Genomic DNA, 13299 nt, shown 5'->3' on the forward strand with positions numbered 1-13299 from the left:
ATCATTAACAAGCCACATGCATTCTAAACAAACAGCCATATACACCTCTACTCCTCCTATAAAAACCCTTGCATTCATTCATTCAAGGATCTCTCATTTTCATACACAAGATACCACAAACACATCCAATCTTCCCTCATTGCCGTGAGCTCCCATTCCCTTACTATTCCAGCCACCACAGAAATTCCATTCACAACACAACACACAACACAAACATTTCCCTTTTGCCGCAAATCCCCTTCCATTTCTACACAACTTCTTCTCGGCTTCATTCCATACACTCTCCCCTTCGCAGAAACCATTCAACCTTAGCCGCTCCACCTTCATTTACAACACACTTGGAGCACCACACCGAAGGCAACTCTTAAAGGATTTCGACATCACTTTGGCTTCAAGGGTTCTTTCTCTTTAATTCTATGTTCATTCATGTTGTATATTTTTATATCAAACATTCTGTAAACATGAAGTGTAACTAATCTCTTTCTAGGGATTCGATGTAGCCTTGCAAGATTGCCATGTAGTTATTTCAGAATGCTCAGTTGATCCATCTATTTCTTGTTTCATTCTCTGATTTAATTGTGACTTTGTGTGTTGATTTTAATGTTTGATCACCATTTGATTTAACCACAGGTTGTTTAGCCAAGAGTAAAGCACACATCATGCATACTCTTGGTGGATATGTGAATGAATGAAGGGAATGCTTTGCAAACAACCTGCCGAGTGTTTCCTTTGGTTTTATGAAAGTTTCTTGTGCGTGTCATGTTCTTGATTAGGGACCAAAGTTGCACATCACACTTAGGTTCATGATTAGGAACATTTGATCAAGTCCACACATCATATGGTTGATCATATCTAAGTGAAACAAACCCAAGAAATAGGTAGATGGATGAGTATAATCTGATTCAACAAGCATGGACTTGGCTTAGCAATGGTGAAACCGAATCCCTAGCTTCATCTCCATTTGTGCTATCTCATTTTATTAGTTGTTGATTCATTTATTTGTGTCTACTTCATTTTCTTGTGCTTTTAAGTTACAACAACAAATCTGCCTAAGTTGATTAGTTTTATTTCTCTTATAGAGTTCTAGCAAAACAAGTAGTTGTATAGGTCCAATTAGTCCCTGTGGATTCGACACCCTTACTTGTGCCATTATACTAAACATATTCTAGCACGAAGAAGGAAAACATTAATCAAAATGGCGCCGTTGCCGGGGACTGATTTCAGTCCCTTATAATTGCTTGTTTTGATATTAAACCTTGTTCTTTTCATTTTAAGTAGATTTCTGATTTTTATTCAAACTTGTTTTATCTTGTTTCAGGTAGTATATGTCAAATAGACTTGCTGAATTAGGCCAAAGAATTGAACGGTTAAAGGGCAACACTTTGGAAAACTTTGTGCCAACAAGTTCCTCCATTGTCCGTGAAGAAGAGGAAGGGAAACCGTCTAGTCCAACAAGTGAAGGATCTGAGCACTTTAATTGGGAAAGAGAAGAAGAGATGGCAGGCAACCAAGATGATCTTCGAGCTTTGGAGGATTTTGCTCAACCAATCATACCAAATTCACCTTCATGCATCTTGCTGCCCACAGAAGCTAGAAACTATGATCTTAAATCTTCACATTTCCATATGTTTCCTTCTTTTTATGGCTTACCTAATGAAGATCCTTTAGCTCATATTAAAGAATTTTACAATGTTGTGAGTGGTTTACCTTTACAGGGAGTAAGTGAAGCAAATCTGAGGATGAGAGTGTTCCCTTACACCTTGAAAGATAGGGCCAAGGGTTGGTTGATGACTCTCGTACCTGGTTCACTCACCACATGGGATGCCGTGGCTAAGAAGTTTTTGGAAAAGTTCTTTTCCACTCAAAAGACAGCCACATTAAGGGGACAAATCTTCAACTTCAAACAAGATGATGGAGAACCTTTCAATGAGTGTTGGGAGCGCTTTAAAGGCCTTTTGTTGCAATGTCCACACCATGGGTTACCTCTTCACTTACAAATGCAAATTTTCTAGGATGGACTAACCCAAACTTGTCAATCAACTATTGATAATGCAGCAGGTGGAGCTTTGAAGAAAAAGAATGCTCAAGAGTCATATAACATTTATGAGATGTTGGGATCTAATGCTCAACACAAAGATGTAAGGGGTAAGAGAGTTGGAGTATAAGAAACAAGCTCTAATCATGATCTTTCTTTGCAGGTAGCTAACCTAGAAAAGAAGCTTGAATCCGTGCTCAACATGGTGCGAAAAGCAAGTGAAGTGTGTGCCATTTGCAACATACCAAGCCACCTTACTCATCAATGTCCATCTAGGGAGGCTTACCCCGAGTATGTCCAAGAACAAGTGAACCTTATGAATTCTTACAATCAAAGGCCAAGGAATGATGTGTATTCCAATACATATAACCCAAGTTGGAGAGATCATCCAAATCTTTCGTGGAAGAACAACAATCAATTCCAAAACTTCCAACCAAAACCTACTCTTGAGGATACGGTTAAATTGTTAGCCCAAAATACCTTGCAATTCCAACAAACCACCAATAGCACTCTCCAACAACATTCGGCGGCTCTAACCAAAATGGAGACACAATTGGGGCAGATTGCAGATGCCTTGAGCCAAAGAGAGGTTGGAAAGTTTCCAAGCTAACCCGTGATACTCCAAAGGAACCAAGAGCAAGCCAAAGCAATCACTACACTTAAAAGTGGTAAGGTTATCAATAATAGAGTTGGCAATGAAGTTACTAATGAATCTGATCATGTGAATGCAGGGGTTACTCAAGGAGAAAATGAGAAACCAAATGAGGAACCAAGCCATGCTACTCCCTCGTTTGAAGCACCAAATCTTCACAAGGCCGAGAAACCTTACACTCCACCAATACCATTCCCTGGAAGACTTGCCAAGAGCAAGCAGGATAAGTCATTTAAGGAGATTTTTGATATTCTAAGTATGGTGAATGTTAACTTACCTTTGCTTGATGTCATTAGGAACATGCCAGCTTATGGGAAGTTCTTCAAAGAGTTAAACAACTACAAAAGGAAGTATGGACCACATGAGAAAGTAGTGGTGTCCGAGAATGTAAGTGCCGTGTTGCAAAGAAAACTTCCACCAAAGCTCAAGGATCCAGGAAGTTTTTCTATCAACATCACCATAGGGGACAAGAAGGTAGAGAAGGCGATGCTTGACTTAGGTGCTAGCATCAACTTAATGCCTTATTCCGTGTACCTTCAACTAGGTTTGGGGGAATTGAAAGCCACCACCATCTCATTACAACTTGCGGACAGATCCGTGAAATATCCAAGAGGTATAGTAGAGGATATTCTAGTTCAAATTGATAAACTAATCTTGCTTGCGAATTTTGTAGTGTTGGACATGGAAGAAGCTCCTATACATGACCGAGAATTGCCTATTTTGCTTGGGAGACCGTTTATGGCCACGGCCAAGATCATCATTGATGTGCAAAATGGACTCCTCACTATGACAGTGCTAGGAGAGACCGTTCAATTCAAAGTGTTTGAGTCTCTTTCACATCCTTCTTCATCTCTTGATTGTTATGCCATTGATGTGCTTGATTCGCTTGTTTTCTCTAAGTTCTTGCAGGCACAATCTAATGAACCATTACAAACTGTTTTGAGTCAATCTTAAGATGAGTTTGATGAAGAAGATGCACTCATGGAAGAGGTAGCTGCCTTGGAAGCATTGGCACTGTATCCTTTGAATATTTTACCTCTTTTAGAGCCTTTAGAACCATCGAGGTCACATTTAACCCCTTCCACTGTTAAGGCACCAAAACTTGAACTTAAACCACTTCCACCACATCTAAAGTATGCATATCTAGCTGAATTTGAAACTCTTCCAGTTATCATAACTTCTGACCTCACCCCAAATGAAGAAGATAAACTAATTAGGGTGTTAAAAGAGTTCAAATCAGTTATTGGTTGGTCTATTGCAGATATCAAGGGAATAAGCCCTACCATGTGCATGCATAGGATTCTTTTGGAAGAAGGAGCAAAGTCAACCCGGGAACCACAAAGGAGGCTCAATCCACACATGAAGGAAGTTATGAGGAATGAAGTGTTGAAGTTGTTAGATGTGGGGATCATATATCCCATTTCTGATAGCAAATGGGTGAGTGCTATTCAGGTGGTACCTAAGAAGGTGGGAATCACGGTGATGAAGAATGAAAACAAAGAGCTTGTGCCCACAAAGCCCACGGCTAGTTGGCGTGTTTGCACCGATTACAGAAAGTTGAATTCTAGCACTAGAAAAGATTACTTTCCTATGCCTTTCATAGATCAAATGCTTGAGAGATTGGCAGGTTACTCACACTATTGTTTTCTTGATGGTTACTCAGGTTACAATCAAATTGCAATTGCTCCGGAGGATCAAGAGAAAACTACCTTTACTTGCCCGTTTGGCACATTTGCATATAGGAGAATGCCTTTTGGACTTTGCAATGCTCCAGCAACATTCCAAAGATGCATGTTGGCAATCTTTTCTGACATGGTAGAAAGATTCATTGAGGTATTTATGGATGACTTTTCAGTGTTTGGTTCCTCTTTTGATGAATGTCTTAACCATCTCTCTTTAGTACTTCAAAGATGTCAGGAAACAAATTTGGTTCTCAATTGGGAAAAGTGCCAATTTATGGTGAAACAAGGAATTGTGTTGGGGTATGTAATCTCTAGCCAAGGAATGGAGGTGGACAAAGCCAAAATTGACATCATCACCAATATGGCAGCTCCCACAACCGTGAAGGGAGTAAGAAGTTTTTTGGGACATGCGGGTTTTTATCGTCGTTTCATTAAGAACTTTTCAATGATCACTCGTCCATTATGCAATCTGTTGGCTAAAGATGTTGTATTTCATTTTGATAAAGCTTGTATGGATGCATTCAATACTTTGAAACATGAATTAACCTCGGCCCCTATTATTATGGCACCGGATTGGTCTTTACCTTTTGAATTAATGTGTGATGCCTCTGACTATGTTATTGGTGCAGTTTTAGGGCAAAGGGTGAACAAGCTCCCACACGTGATCTACTATGCAAGCCGGACTCTAAATGATGCTCAACTTAACTATTCCACAACTGAAAAGGAGTTGCTTGCTATTGTTTTTGCCTTAGAGAAGTTTCGGTCATATCTTGTTGGATCTAAAGTTATTGTGTTTTCTGATCATGCAGCCCTTAGGTACTTGATGACAAAAAAGGATGCTAAGCCACGCTTAATTAGATGGATACTCTTACTACAAGAGTTTGACTTGGAAATTCGAGATAAGAAGGGAAGTGATAATGTTGTGGCTGACCATTTGTCACGGCTCAATGAAAACCATGGAGTTGGACAACCTTTGCCTCTAAATGAATTATTTCCAGATGAACAACTCCTTGTTATTCAAGAAAAAGAACCATGGTATGCTGATTTTGTTAATTATCTTGTTTGTGGTATAATTAGAAATGACCTTTCTTTTCAGGAAAGAAAGAAGTTCCTTGCCATGGTAAAGCACTACGTTTGGGACGAACCATATTTGTTTAAATATTGCCCTGACCAAATCATTAGGAGGTGTGTCCCAGAGAGTGAGCAACAAAGCATTCTAACGTTCAGCCATACATTGGCATGTGGAGGACATTTTGGTGCCAAAAAGACATCTCTAAAGGTTTTACAATCTGGTTTCTTTTGGCCTACTTTATTCAAAGATGCTTTTGATTTTTGTTCTAAGTGTGATAGGTGCCAGAAAATGGGGAACATTTGCCGAAGAAATGAGATGCCATTGAACAACATTTTGGTGGTGGAGCTCTTTGATGTTTGGGGAATCGATTTCCTGGGACCATTTCCATCCTCTTTTGGTTACTTATACATATTAGTGGCAGTAGATTATGTATCCAAATGGGTTGAAGCCATTGCTACAATAACTAATGATCATAAGGTTGTTTTGAATTTTCTTAAAGATGTGATTTTTTGTAGGTTTGGAACCCCAAGAGCTATTATTAGTGATGGTGGCAGCCATTTCTGCAACAAACCATTTGAATCCTTGATGAAGAAGTACAACATCAAACACAAAGTGGCAACCCCGTACCATCCTCAAACCTCAGGACAAGTGGAGATTAGCAATAGGGAGATCAAGAACATTTTGATGAAGACCGTAAGCCCTACAAGGAAGGATTGGTCACTGAGGTTGAATGATGCACTATGGGCATATAGAACAGCATATAAGACCCCCATTGGCATGAGTCCTTATCGCCTTGTGTTTGGGAAAGCTTGTCATTTGCCAATGGAGCTTGAACACCGTGCATATTGGGCCATCAAGAAGTTCAACTTTGATTACAAGGATGTTGGAATAGCAAGGAAGCTCCAACTTAATGAGTTGGAAGAACTCAGAAATGAAGCATATGAGAATGCCAAAATCTACAAGGAACGGACTAAGCTCTATCATGACAAGGCCATCCTACGGAGGGAGTTTCACCAAGGTATGAAAGTACTGTTGTATGACTCACGTTTGAGACTTTTTCCAGGTAAATTGAAGTCTAGGTGGGTGGGACCATTTAAAGTGCTGCAAACATTTCCCCACGGAGCTGTGGAGATAGAGAACATGAAGAATGACACCTCTTTTAAAGTCAATGGGCAGCGATTGAAACCATATTTGGAGAAAGTGGAGGAAGAGCAAGTTTATCAAGTTGTAGATTTTCTTGAGTTTACAACACCGTGAACAAGCTACCATGTCTTGCCTAGACATTAAATAAAGCGCTTACTAGGAGGCAACCTAGTGTGGTTTGTGTTCTTTCCTCATTTTGTGTTTATGTTGTCACCATTCCATATTCTTTGCCTACTTGCATTACATACAATTTTAAGCATCGAGGACAATGCTTTGTGTTAAGTTGTGTTAGTTTTGGTTAAGTGTGTTTTTGCTTACTAATACGACTGTATATGAGGGCTATGTTTGTAAACAAACTATTGGGTTGCTATGAAAAAGGGTTTTATGACACGGGACATGTCATAACTTTCGAAGGGGTGTTTATTTTTAAGTTCATGTCGGAGCACAAAGGTAAGCCGCCTCCCCGAATTTCAATTTTCTTTTATACTAATATGTTGTTAATGATTCAGGCATCCACTCTAGAATTTAAACCATTACCGGATCATTTCAAGTATCACCCTCCATTCAAAGATCAATTCCATGCCGTTTGATTTGATTAAAAAAAAAAAAAAAAAAAAAAAAGAATAAAAATAAACATGGCAGAAAGATGGAGCCTTCACAAAGGATGTTTACGTGAAGCCCCACTACGAGGCATCAGAGCAGAAGGCGTCAGAGCAGAAGGCATCGAAGCGGGAGGCATCGGAGCTAGAGCATTCCAGGCCTCAATACTTGGCCAAACGCTGGATGACCCAGGAAAAAGGTGCCTCTGGAGATAAGCCGCAAGCCTTTGACGGTCACTGTGAATTCGACCCTCAGATTCTTGCAGCTCATCAAGCTTCTTCTTCATGCCCGACGAATAGTTATTTGCAAGCACATGCAAACTTCTATTCTCGTACTTAAGCTGCTGGATCTCTTGCTTAAGACCTTCCACCTCTGCCATCAATGATTCCACCTGACGGGAGCGGGCAAGCAGGCGTTGGCCCATGTTGGACACAGAGCTCGCACACTGAACACTAAGAGCGAGGGACTCTTGAACGGCCAACTCATCGGACTGTCCTGATAGCAGCTTACTATCTTTTGGAGTGAGGAGGTTCCTAGCTACTATTGTAGCTGTTGTGGCGTCCTGCATCACAGAGTCTTCACCTGAAAGATGACCGTTAGAAGATAAGAAAGAAGGGCGCCATACGTTACCTTGACGCGGCACGCCCGTTTCACTGCTGAGACTCAATTCTAAGCTAAGGTTCGATGGGTTTGCCATTTTTCAAAAGTGTCCAAAGAGAAGGGGTGGATGGAGTTAAAATTTCAAAGGGCCGGAGACGATGTTCAAGAATGGGAATTCTTCAGAGTGTGTATGTTGGCAGTGATTGATACCTCTATAAGAAGCCAAGGCGACGCGTCCACCGATTCAAAAAGCCGGAATTTCCGGCGTAATTTTGGCGACGCTTTCTCGGCTTTTCAGAAGACGTGTTCAACTTTGTCAAAAGATTTCTTCTTTTCAGAAAACACGTGGAGGCCATCATCGCAACTACACATCTTTAGCCGACAAGCGCAAAGTCCGACGATGCTTTCTCTGCTTTTCAGAAAACGCGTGCAGCTTTGTCAAAAGGAGCCGCATCCGCACTACTACGTGTCTTTTAGAAAGCAAAGGGGCGCCTACTCAGAAATCGAAGGGGCGTCGTTCAGAAATCGAAGAGGCGCCACTATTTCAAAAAGCCGGATTTGCGGGATCAAAACGTTTGTCGACAAGGGTAAAAGAAGAGTACCACCACTTGATATTATCTCTATATATGTCGACCTTCGTCTTTTATGGCAAGACAAACCTGAAGAAAATGCCCAACTCTCCCTCACCTCTGAGGGCGCACTCCCAGCAAAGCCTTTTGAAATACTCAATTTTTTCTTCTTCACCAAAGATGATACCGGATGCCTGGAGTACAGATGACCCAGGAGGAAACGGCAGATTGAAGTGTGCTGATTCATTCACCGCTTCTTCAAAAGCAAAGGTATCTCATATCATCAAGGTCAAAAGCAAAGGTATCTCATATCATGCTCTTTCCCTGTCTTTTTCTTTGTCCTTGTTCTTACTCGCATGGCAAAGTAAAAGAAGCAATCAGCCGGCACTTGGAGTCAGTCTTCCGATCTGGAGCCAACTGCCTGGAATCTATTCCTGATTGCTTACCTAGCGTTGCTCTCGAGTAGTCATCTTCAACGGTTGATACACTTCCAGAGAAGGGACCACTTCTGCAAAGAGGAGCGAGTAAGGCAAGTGAAAATGATACATTGAAGCATGTAGAGACAAGCAAATGCTGAGCTATCCTCTAACCCTCTTCAATACGAATTGGAAAGATTGAACAAAGAAACAGATAAAAGGAGGAAGCTCAGACCTTCGGGGAAGACCAAAAGAATCCTGCTGCCCAGTTCAAGAGTAGCACAAAGGAAAATCAACGATGGGCGGAAACCAGTTCAAGAGTAAGTCTGTGGAATCACCAAGATCAAGCCTCAATACAATCACCAAAGAGAAGAGGGAATTTACACTCCATAACCAGATTTGCGTCCCTAAACTCTTCTCTTTGTTAGTTACATTCTGCCATGTTTAGTATGTTTAAGTGCTTTTTGTGTGTTTACTTATGTTTTGTGTGAATCTATGCTTAAAACATTGAGGACAATGTTTGATTTAAGTGTGGGGGGGTAACCCATTACTTTAATGCATATTCGTGGGATTTTATCACCCATTACTTCAAATGTTGTTCCTTGCTGTTTTAAGGTGTTTTAGTTTTGTTTTAGAGTGTTTTAGTGTGTTTTGTTTTATAACTCAGAAAATCACATAAAAATTTGAAAAAAATGTCTTGAAAAGCCTAAAAAGAGTGTTTTGAGTCGTTTTTGTGTGTTTGTGTCTTAGGGTACCTTCCAACACAATGATAAGGATTTGGTTTGTAATTGCATGACGGTTAAAAAGAGTTATAAACATGGATGAAAGTTTGATTTACTCTTGGTATATGCTTGGTTATGGTTATAATGTATGACTTCACATGCAATCATAAAAGAAAAACTCGTTTTTGTAACATGCTTGAAGGAAGGAACTCAAACAAACGCTACAACCCTGTGAGACTCGAGCCATTACCTTCTTTGGAGAGTTATTTTCTGTGATTCTTTGTTTTCTAAAGTTGTTGCATGATCTCATTATTCCTTGTTTGGTTGCTACTTAGAATGCAATTGTATCATGATAGAACTAAATGCTAGAACTTATATCCGTTTCATTCAAAGCATGACATTGAATTGCATAACATATATCAAGATGAAGTTGTGTAGTTGCCACCATAGCCAAATAGCCTTACTTCCCATATTTCGTATATATTAGTTTTAACCCTGTTGAGCCTCGTTTAGCCTATTTTCTTTGCTAACCACATCACCCCTTACCTAGCCTAGAGTAGGACTTTCCTATACCCTTGTTCTTAAAGTATAGTGAGCATGACTTAAATGAATTCCTTTTGAGTTACATTATGCAAGAAAATGAGTGTGGGGGAGTAAAAGTTTGTTCTTACGTTTATATGTATGTTTTGAGATTTAAAAAGAAAAAGAAGAAGAAAAGAAAAAGAAAAAAGGAGTGAAAATAAGTAAGAATGAACTCACGAGCGTTGATGGTGGAAAGAAGGGTCCAAAAAGTTGAATATGGCCCTAAGTTTTGTGTGACTTTCCCTTGGGTGTTCAAAGTTGATTTTTGCGTTCTAAAGGGAATTCTAAATGTCTAATTCATTACTTTGCTCACTATGGCTTAAAGAACCTTTGTTTTCCATCTTTGTTATCCAAACACCCCAAGCCCCATTATACCCGTGACTTCAATCTTGAAAGTTATGTATTTCAATTGTGGAGTTTGAACTTGGTATGAGCATATGGTGTCACTGGTTCTCGCATCTAAGTAGTAGCATTCCATTCATGAGATCATATCTAAACATGCTTATTAACTCCGGAAATTGCTTCCTTATGATACATATATGTGAGTGTTCGTTTTTATGCTTACATCAATCTTCTCACATATAACTAGAAAATGGTATGTAGTCAGAAAATCTGAGTGAAAATTGAGTGCATATTTTGTAAGGAATTGAGCAAATTCTCTAAGGCATGTTACTACATTCAAAACATGGTTTTAAATGCTTAATTGTGAACTAATATGTGGTGACTATGATTAAGTATGTACTTAAGTGTCAAGATAAACAAAATCTGTGGGAATGATGATTTTTGACATGTCATGTGCATTGGAAATCCCGGAGGCAACGTTGGAAGGTTTAAAATTGTCTTTGGTTTGTTTCGTTTCGTTTTGTTTTGTTTTTCTGTTTTGCTCGAGGACTAGCAAAAGCTAAGTGTGGGGGTATTTGATAGGAGCATATTCGTGCAACTTAAATGGCTTGTTCTCGTACATTTACGTTATGTTTCTTTAGTTATTTTAGTCCTTTATGCTTCTTTTGTGTGTTTTCAGGATAATAAGACGTGTTTGACGAAAGGATGCATTGTGGAGTGTTTTGGAGCACTATTGGGCTAAGGATGGATAGCTTATACTTGGAGCCCAAGTGTTGGATGAAATTGAAGGCCTTGTATGCACTTGAGGACACAAAACAATGGCCCTAACCCAATCACATAACACCTTGCCATGGGCTTAACACAAACACCATTCCTTGCCATGCAAGGAGGAGCAATTTGGGTCCATTTCATGCACTTAAACCCTAGCCCAATTACACACCAATTTCAGCCACATGAACACAATCTTCCCTCATTGCCGTGGCCCTTGCAAATCCATCCCATTTTCAGCCATTACACTTCATCATTGAAGCCACATTTCCAACCCACATGCACTCTTTAATCATTCAACCATGCATCACAAAACACCACTCATTGCACATGCCTTCCCCCTTTAATTCACATGCAAAACCACCAACACATGCACCCATCTACATTCACTTTCCTTTGCCGAGCACTTCCCTTTCATTTCAGCATTTCCCCTTTGCATTTCCACCTTCCCACTTCATCATTGCACCACAAATCAACACATGCACCCTTTAATTCATTTTCAGCAGAAAATCCACTTCCTTTGCCGTGCATATCAATGCATTTCATTCATTCCACATGCATTTCAATTCACATGCACTCATCATCATTCAACCTAGTGTCACTCCCATTCTTTCCCTACAAACAATTCATTCACATGCAACCATTAAACATTTAATCATTTCACTTCACTTAATGCCATGAATAACCCTTTCACTCCCATTTCCAGCATGCATTCACATGCATTTTCAGCACCTACACACCTCACACACATGCAATTCCAGCACCAACAAGCATCATTGCCGTGTACCCCTTATGCATTTCCAGCTTTCACATGCTTTCCTAGCTGTTTTCCATCATTAACAAGCCACATGCATTCTAAACAAACAGCCATATACACCTCTACTCCTCCTATAAAAACCCTTGCATTCATTCATTCAAGGATCTCTCATTTTCATACACAAGATACCATAAACACATCCAATCTTCCCTCATTGCCGTGAGCTCCCATTCCCTTACTATTCCAGCCACCACAGAAATTCCATTCACAACACAACACACAACACAAACATTTCCCTTTTGCCGCAAATCCCCTTCCATTTCTACACAACTTCTTCTCGGCTTCATTCCATACACTCTCCCCTTCGCAGAAACCATTCAACCTTAGCCGCTCCACCTTCATTTACAACACACTTGGAGCACCACACCGAAGGCAACTCTTAAAGGATTTCGACATCAGTTTTGCTTCAAGGGTTCTTTCTCCTTAATTCTATGTTCATTCATGTTGTATATTTTTATATCAAACATTCTGTAAACATGAAGTGTAACTAATCTCTTTCTAGGGATTCGATGTAGCCTTGCAAGATTGCCATGTAGTTATTTCAGAATGCTCAGTTGATCCATCTATTTCTTGTTTCATTCTCTGATTTAATTGTGACTTTGTGTGTTGATTTTAATGTTTGATCACCATTTGATTTAACCACAGGTTGTTTAGCCAAGAGTAAAGCACACATCATGCATACTCTTGGTGGATATGTGAATGAATGAAGGGAATGCTTTGCAAACAACCTGCCGAGTGTTTCCTTTGGTTTTATGAAAGTTTCTTGTGTGTGTCATGTTCTTGATTAGGGACCAAAGTTGCACATCACACTTAGGTTCATGATTAGGAACATTTGATCAAGTCCACACATCATATGGTTGATCATATCTAAGTGAAACAAACCCAAGAAATAGGTAGATGGATGAGTATAATCTGATTCAACAAGCATGGACTTGGCTTAGCAATGGTGAAACCGAATCCCTAGCTTCATCTCCATTTGTGCTATCTCATTTTATTAGTTGTTGATTCATTTATTTGTGTCTACTTCATTTTCTTGTGCTTTTAAGTTACAACAACAAATATGCCTAAGTTGATTAGTTTTATTTCTCTTATAGAGTTCTAGCAAAACAAGTAGTTGTATAGGTCCAATTAGTCCCTGTGGATTCGACACCCTTACTTGTGCCATTATACTAAACATATTCTAGCACGAAGAAGGAAAACATTAATCAAGAACACAATACTGCCCAACATATGCTCTGATACCAACTGACACACCCCAACCTGGAATGTCCACTAGGACCCCGAATCGAGCTGTGCTGG

General features: G+C 39.8%; 1 pseudogene; it reads right to left on the reverse strand.

The window, feature by feature from the left end:
• Window positions 1-1870: 1870 nt before the first annotated feature.
• LOC125479408 lies at window positions 1871-1981 on the reverse strand (annotated as a pseudogene).
• Window positions 1982-13299: the final 11318 nt, after the last annotated feature.

This window comes from the organism of the source record quoted next, unplaced genomic scaffold, assembly GCF_019419815.1.
Source record: "Pyrus x bretschneideri cultivar Hongxiangsu unplaced genomic scaffold, Pyrus_bretschneideri_v1 Contig284, whole genome shotgun sequence".
Lineage (NCBI taxonomy): Eukaryota > Viridiplantae > Streptophyta > Magnoliopsida > Rosales > Rosaceae > Pyrus > Pyrus x bretschneideri.